General features: G+C 49.8%; 1 pseudogene; it reads left to right on the top strand.

The window, feature by feature from the left end:
* Window positions 1-3,386: 3,386 nt before the first annotated feature.
* On the top strand, window positions 3,387-3,496 carry LOC146835183 (U2 spliceosomal RNA; annotated as a pseudogene).
* Window positions 3,497-8,398: the final 4,902 nt, after the last annotated feature.

Raw genomic sequence — 8,398 nt, 5'->3', positions numbered from 1 at the left:
AAGCCCTCGCGCTGGTCTCCCAGATTGGGTAGTATGAGGTGGTTGAGGGGTACATGGGTCATTAGCTGATGACATAGGGTCAGCTGCTTGATCTGGATGTTCAGGTGGGATTTCCTCACTCCCGCTCTAAAGAGCAGGTGAACACCGAGGCAAATTTCTAAAGTGTGACGAGTCCAGTGTGATGGACTTTCCAGGACAATGAGCAGTCACCATATGTCCTTTGGTCGTTAACTCTCAGAGGATCGACAGCAAATGGAGTATCCATTTTGCGCTTCCGTTTCTGTTTGGCCGGTACCACATCCCCTTTATCGAACACTGTGTCCTGTTCGTGTCAGCGCTGATCAGCTTTTGAGAAGTGTCTGTGACACTAATCTTATCTGCGTTTATCGATCAGTCCATTGTGGTAGCTTAGTACTGATGGCTCTCCCAAATAGCAAGGTAGCAGGACTCTCACCAGTGGCAGAGTGAAGAGTAGATCGATAGGCATGAAGGGCTTGACGCATGGTTTGTTTTAGATCGATCCCCTCCATTGATGCTTGTTGAATTACCCTCTTGTGGGTACCCATAAATTAATCAACAACACCGTTGGCCTGGGGCCAGAGAGGCGTGCTCTTTTGATGCTTGATTTTGAGGCAACAAGAAACTCTGTGAATTCTTTGCTATTCAAAGGCGGGCCATTATCTGTTTTGAATATAGCAGGGATGACCCACGATGCAAAGATGTCATCAAGTTGCTCGATGACTTTGTCATGGCTTGTCGATCATAAGTCTTTCACCAAAGGAAAACGTGAGTACTCATCGATGACTACCATGAGATGATGTCCTTTTTCTAAGGGCCCAAAGAAAACAACTGCCACTCTCCCCCAGGCATGCGCAGGAAGGTCAGACATGGTCAATGGATGCTGCATCACTTTGGGAGATAAGCAGTTACACAGATAGCACACTTTCAGTTTTTCTCAACTCGTTCATCTAGACGAGGGATAATGGTGCCCGCTCAGCAAACTTGCTATGCTCTGAAGGCGGTGCTGCTGCTGTGGCTGCCCTCATAGCAAAGAAATTCTAGCCAGGCAGGTGGGCATCTCTAAACAGGGTGGGCGGTCCTCTGCCTAAGGGTCAGAGCCGTTAGGCTGATTCCTTCTGCCAGATCTGCTGACTTTCCATCAGATTTTATCTGCCCCCCTAAGTGTGGTCAACAAGGATATAATAGGCAGGGCCTTTGACATATCAGGTGAGTCTTGTGGTCTTTGTGTATCATCAAAATCTATGCATGATTTTGATTACTTATGTAGCTATCCTCCATTATGTTATCATAGTACAAGAAGAAATTCGGAGCTGGTGACTGCAGGGAAATGGACAGAATAGATGGGTCTTGTCACTCTACCCAGACACACACACACACACACGCACACACATATCGACACACCACACAACACAGCCCCTTCTCTTTTTCTAATGCACCTGAAAAACTAAATGCTGCCAAACCAGGGAGTGGGGGGTAGGGCGAGGCAGGGACCAGGCAAGGGACTGCCCCCGGACCCTTTAATGGAAAATGGGCAAACTTGGTGGGATTGGTGACCTTAAACTAGGACTAAAATATTTTAAGCTATATACATTAATTGAATATCATTATGAATATTCTGGGTGATAATCAGTCCACATGGTAATGACCAGTACCCTAACTTCTCCTGAGTTTCCCACCTCAAAATGAAGCCAAACATGTGAAATTGGTGTTTTCCATATTGATTAGTGCATGTTTTGCATTTATGTCTTAAGGGCTGATTATGAGTTTGGCGGTCCCGGGACCGTCATTGGTGGTGGGAACACCGCCGCCGAGTAGGTGGCCCAACCACCCAGTTACGAACATGGCGGTTGGACCGCCACAAGACCTCCGCCAATGCCAGGATCCTGGATCCTGTGGCAGCGGCGGTGGGGAGGGTGGGGGATTGGATGTGGTGCAGATGCCGGCACCACCATGTCATTTTCAAGTTGGGGAGCCCGCCACGCAAAGATCAGCGGGAAGGCAGGTAAGGGGCACCAAACTGGGCTCCTGGGTTCTTTTGCCCATTGGTCATTGTGGATGAGGGCACATGTTGTGCCCCCCCTATGCCTGCACTGTTGTATGCACACTGTGTGCAATGCACAACATCGTGACTGGTAACAGTGCGCACACAACAGTGTGGCGGCATTGCCTATAGGTTCACACTGTGGGCCGAAGCATGCCGCCACCTCAAGAACACCACCGGCACACCGCTGGTCCGGTGGTTAACTTGTAAAGTGGTGGTCGGGATGGTGCCGGCTTGGTGGCATTCTTCCGACCACCGCAATGGCGCTCCGGCAGTCGGACCGCCATATTCACAATCAGCCCCTTAGCATTTATAGATAGATTGCCTCAGTATTTCTCTGGTGAAATCTGTCAAGGGAAAATTGCAGAATGTGATAATTAATGCATAAATCAGAATTTTGAAATGTGTGCAAATGTCCATTTGCACATCGGTTGGAATTTTACATATACATTTTAATCAGGGTCTGAGTAAAGTCTGTACATTTATAGAAGGAGGGAATAGGTTTTGTCAATAGATTTTGGACTGTGTCTTACCCTGTATGGCCTCGCAGTGCTGTTGGGCTCAAGTATGTTGTATTGTAGTTGTATTTACAGAGCGCTTCATACTCCTATTGAGGCGCCAAAGCGCATTTGTGGGTGGGCAGCATGCTATTTCGTGGGGTGTCATAGATTGAACAGTGCGTATTTTTTGTGCGGTCTACATGGGGAGTTTTTTATGTCAACTGTCAGGACCAGAGTAATGCTCCTAATATGTTTTGTGGCTAAGCCTCTGCAGGAATTTGAAGACAAAACAAGTGAATGATGGCTTGCTTAAACATTCCGTTTTAATGAATGGAAAGAAGTGTGCGAGTACAGTACAGTGTTTTGGTGTGTGGATACGGCTGAAGTTGTGCCATAAACAAACATGTGGTTGCATTTACTCATGGGTATGGAAGAGAAGTGTGAGGATAGATGCAGCCATAACAGCCAATACCTGCCATCTATAAAGTGATCTGTGTATATACCATTCAGGCAGCTTATGCAGCAGATGATGGGTAATAAGGAAAATGCTGTGATTGTTGCCGCAAAATTGCAAATTTCAGTGGCCCTACCCATAGTGAACAAAGGTGTGTGTCGTGCTGCAATTCAGCCTGTTTGTGAACCAGCGCTGGGGAAGAGAGCCGCAGCAGGCCATATTTAGTAAATATTGTGCTGCACTGCTCCTGTTGTCTGGTTTCCATGTGTCCTGTCATTATACAGACCTGTGCGTTCAGAAGTAAGTGTGCAGTGACAAAGGCTGTTACTAGATGTCCCTGACGAATCAACAGCACAGAGGTGCAGTAACAAAAGCCATCTCTGCCTTTTGACTAAGATCAAGTGTAGTATCTGTTCTTATTATTTTAAACGTACAATGTTTGAGCAAGTAAAATTGATTTTATAGTAACTATGACTTGTACTTGAAAGCGAATAAATTTGCTGTATGCAAATGTGTACAAATTTCACAATCCGCACGACTAGCTTTTAATTGAGCAGGAGGAGGGGCACCAGCGTGCTGGTGTCTGTTTTGCTCATTAGGAGCACAAAAAAGGACCCCAAAGGAACTGTGGTCAGCGTTAGAACACTGGAAACGTTGTGCTCCGTAATTTCTCTCTTTCCTGGTGTTTCGGTGGACTAATGCTGGAGGATTAAAACCCCTCATAACACCCTTCACAGGCCTGTGCAGCCCCCAGACCTCTGGCGAGGGGATTCATGCTTCAGCGGTAACCCCTATAACCCTTGCTTTAGCTCTAGGGCGTGACTTTACGGTGTTTCTTGCACTGCATACTATTGTGGTCTGCTGCAAGACACTCCAGGTACCCAGGCGGAGGACCCCAGGTGACAATGGTAAACCCGACGGTAACCCAGAAATTGCCGGTAAGCCCAAAATACAACAAATGGGTGACAAAATGGACATTGGAGCCCCAGTGACCGTCACAGATGGCAACTCCACCCCGGAAGCCCTGAAGTCCAACCTCAAGCCCCATGGGGAGGGCAGCAAGGAGGCAAGTAAGGCTGCACCTCCGGAACCAAGCACCAGCGCTCGGAAGGCTGGTGCCCCGAAGGACTCAGGGCTTAAGGCAGGTGCACCTGAAAACCCCAATGCTACCAAACCAGGGAGCAGGGACCTGGCAAGGGACCGCCTCCGAACCCTTCAATGGGTACAATGTCTCCCACTGGCATGCCCAGGTAATGTGGTGGGAGGTAAGGGACAAGTTAGAGCCCAGACTGGACAGGGACTTGTTCTTAAACAAGGTCCGCAAACCAGCAGGAGTCCCAGTGACGGAGGTGCTGAGCTGCCAGACATCCGCGTCATGCATGATATTTCTCTTTAGTTTCATCACCCAGCCCCTCTTTAGGAAGAACTGGGATTTCTTCCAGAGGAAAAAGAAGGAGACACCCTACAGAACCTTCAGCCTGACTACAGGATGGGTGCCGGCAACAACGAAGAAGAGGGTGACCTTTCAGATGACCAACCCCCACATCCTAGATAGAGACACCGTGTCACTTCTCCAGAGGTACGGCACCATCATGAATGGACCCATTAAGGTCAGGGACAGCAACGGAATATGGAACACGACATGGCGAGCAAACATCAACCTCCACAAAGAACCTGCAGGAAGTGACGGAATAAAACACCCACTGGCAGGCTTCTACCTAGGAGCCGACGAAGGGAGGATCAGGCACTAGGGACAACCCTTCACCTGCAGATAGTGTGAGACCGTGGGCCACATAGGAAGAGACTGCCCGAAGAAGTTCTGCAGGGTCTGCAAACGGAGCGGGTACAACATGACACAGTGCACCAGCAACAAGATGTGCAACGTCTTTAGAGGAGAAGGACACATGTACTACCACTGCCCCAAATCGGACAAGCCAAAGACCTACACCAACGGTGGATCCCAACGCCAAGGTGAATGACATCCTGAAGGCTGCTAGGAAAGAAGTGGACAAGAAACCGGAGCCAACAAGGAAGGTCAAGCAGAAGAAACCAGCCCTGAAGGTGGCGCCACCACAAGGACCAGGCCGAGCACAATCTCAAGTGGACCCCATTGCGGAACCAACTACAGCGGAGGAACCAACACCCCCAATGGAGGAGAAATAAGCAATGGGAGCCCAGTGCCCCAATGGAGACCCCGAAGAAGGAGCACCTGAGGTCCAACCAATGGATCACCAGAGGGAGTTAGACCCAGAGCCAGAAGCAGGAGCCAAGAAAGGAGGGCAAGGAGAGGAGAAGGCACCAGCCAAGGCAAAGGGTAAGAAGAAGAACAAGAGAAAGAGAAAGAAGTCCCAGCCAGATAACAGCAACAGCAGCAACGCTCACAAGGTGATAGAGGAGGAATGGAAGAAAGTCAAATTGCAGATGCTGCGGGACAAATTAAAGAAGGAGAAGGCTGAAAAAGAGGAGAAAAGGAGGCAGACCAGGTCAGGAGGGAAGACCGGACCCACGCCGCCACCGACTGACATCAAGGCTGACCCCGACATCAACGAGGAGGAGACGAGAGACCAGACTCACCCCTGGAACAACAGAAAGAGGACAAGGCCTAGGAAGGACGACTTATACACTCAGAAGAAGCTCATCAAGGCCCAAGAACACAAGAAGACAGAGGACGGATACACCACCATGGACTCTGGAATTGAGGACAGCGACATGGAGGATCACAGAAACACCCGAATGTACCCGTAGAAGCTGTCGGAGAGGGCCTGCAGAGGCTGCACCAGATGGTCAGTGAAGCACCAGAGGCCGGAGCATAAAAGTAAGAGAGGGACGAGGAGGACACCATTGTGTGGATAGATGTCACAGAAGCCACCATGGAGCTCTCAATTGAAAACCCAGAAGAGACAACACCAGTGATAGAGGGCCTGCAGATGGTTCGGTACACTGCGGTATAGTAGCCCTCCTCACAGAAAGTTTCAGAAACCGGACACTGACTGCTAGCGCTGAGACAATGGCTAGATCATTGTTCCCCCTAAACGTCAGGAGCGTGAAGGATCAGGTTAGGCGGGTTGGCACGTTGCGCTTCCTGGCTGCACAGAACCTAGATAGCTACTTTTTGCAGGAATGCAGAACTCTGTACGCCCAGTTGTACAGCCAGCCCAAAAGGCAGTCGATGCACGTCCCATCATTTGGTCTGGAGGAAACAATTACAAATCATCTGGAGTGGCCATTCTAATCAAGGGGAGGCAGTTCACCGTGGACAAGGTCACCTAGCAGGTCAATGGCAGAGTGCTGGATGTGGGTGGCTCGAGGGCTGGTGAGCCGTTAGGCTCATCAATGTCTATGCCCCCCCAGAGAAGAATGAGCGACTCGAGATTTTCAGAGTGCTCAGGATGCAACTTGTGACCTCCAGGACCATTCTGATGGATGATTATTTCAACTGCATAGTAGAGTTGGATGGACGCACTGGGTCAGGCTCTGCAGGGATGAATGTGACGTCCAGGCTGTTGGTGGAGATTATAGGTGAGACACCTCTCCGGGATGTCATTAGGAGCATGGGGCCGAATGCCAGGAATGTTTCCTGGAGTTGGCCGGGCAGAACCGTGCGTTCACTAATCAACTTCCTATTCACTTCTCCAATGGTAAACCCTGGGCGAAGGTCCATGGTCACCGTCTACTTCTCTGTCCACAGGGCAGCCAGTTTTGAGGGGGGACTTGCAGGGAAGTTCCCCACCAGCCCAGGATCATGGAGGCTGAACTGCTCGTTGCTGGAAAATGAGGAGTTAGTGGTGAACCTCAGAGCCGTGTATGTAGAGTGGAGGGAAATGAGGGACTTATTTCACTCCACCAGCGAGTGGTCGAAATGGGTGAAGGACAGGTTCCGGAGCTTTTTCCAGGATGCAAGCAGAGCTGCTGCAAGGAAAAAGAAGAGGTCATTTAGAAAGATGCGGAGCAAACTGCAGTAAATGTATGAACTCGAGCTCAGGGGATGGGACCTGGATGACGAACTGGATGAAACCTGAAAAGGGCTCACGGAGCACTTCAGGGAAGAATCCAGGAAAATCATCTTCCGGACCAGAACTGAGAACCTCTAGAAGGACGAGAATTGCAACTTCACTTAGCCTTCACACCGCTGGTAGAGCTTCGGGACTCAGAGGGCAACCTCCAAAGTGAGAAGGAGAAAGTTCTGAAAGTTGTAACCGACTTTTATGGCGAGGTTTACTCACCAAAGTTGTCAGAGCCCAGGCGGATAGTTTCCTGGAGGGCATCTCAAAAACACTGGGGGCCTTATTTATGAGGCCTTGCGACAGTTTTGCGCTTCCATTGCGTCACTTTTTGTGACGCATCGGCGGAGTAAAACATGCCTCCTGTTACGCCCTATTTACAAAGTGACTCATCTAAGCAGATGTGTCACTTTGTAAACCCCTGCGCTACATTATACCTGCGTCAGGTATAATGTATGCAGGGTTGGCATTCTCACATAAGTAAGCCTCGTAGAAGTGACGCAGTGAAATCTACCAGACTTCACTGCGCCACTTCTAGGGTGCAAATGCGTCAATATCTTACGCCTGCCTCACAGCAGGCGTAAGACTGACACTGGGCCCCTTCACATGGGGCTTGCCCCATGTGAAAGGACACATTGCTGGAGTTGCGTCACTTTTGTGACACACTCCAGCAATGCGTCACTTTTGCGCCTACAGATACGTCAGAAATACTGATGCATCTGAAACTCCTTGCGACATGAGGCGTCATACTGTAAATATGACACATCCATCATGTCGCAAGGAGGGTGCACTGAGAAGTGACGCATCGCTGCTTTCACGCAGCGATGAGTCACTTCTCATAAATGAGGCCCTGGGTCCGGAATAGAGAGAGAAAGCCTGAACATGCCCTTCACACTGTAAGAGTTGCACTTGGTCGCATGACCTCCAAGAGGGGCAAGACGCCTGGAAATGACAATCTCCCAGTAGAGCTTTATGTCGAACTGTGGGACCTGATCATGCCAGACTTTCAGGACCTCTAAGAGGAAATGGTGGGCAAGGGCAGTATGCCACAATCCCTGCGTGAGGGTATGATAACGCTCTTGTGCGAGCAGAAGAGAGAGAGAGAGGACCTCAGGAACTGGAGGCCCATCTCTCTCCTCAATGTGGACTACAAGATTCTTGTGATGGTGATACACAACCGCCTAAAGAAAGTCATAGCGAAGATAGTCTACTCTGACTAGTCCTGTAGGATACCGGGTCGGCAAATCGCAGACAGTCTGGCCCTGGTCCGGGAAACGATTGAGTACGTCAAGGGCCGCAAGGTCCCAACAGCCTTGGTCAGCCTGGATCAGGAAAAGGCGTTCAACCGCTTTACTCATGACTTCATGGAACGCACACTCAG

Source organism: Triturus cristatus, chromosome 4_2, assembly GCF_964204655.1.
Source record: "Triturus cristatus chromosome 4_2, aTriCri1.1, whole genome shotgun sequence".
Classification (NCBI taxonomy): domain Eukaryota; kingdom Metazoa; phylum Chordata; class Amphibia; order Caudata; family Salamandridae; genus Triturus; species Triturus cristatus.
Note: the sequence above shows the minus strand (reverse complement) of the source record. Positions and strands in the feature narration are given on the sequence as shown.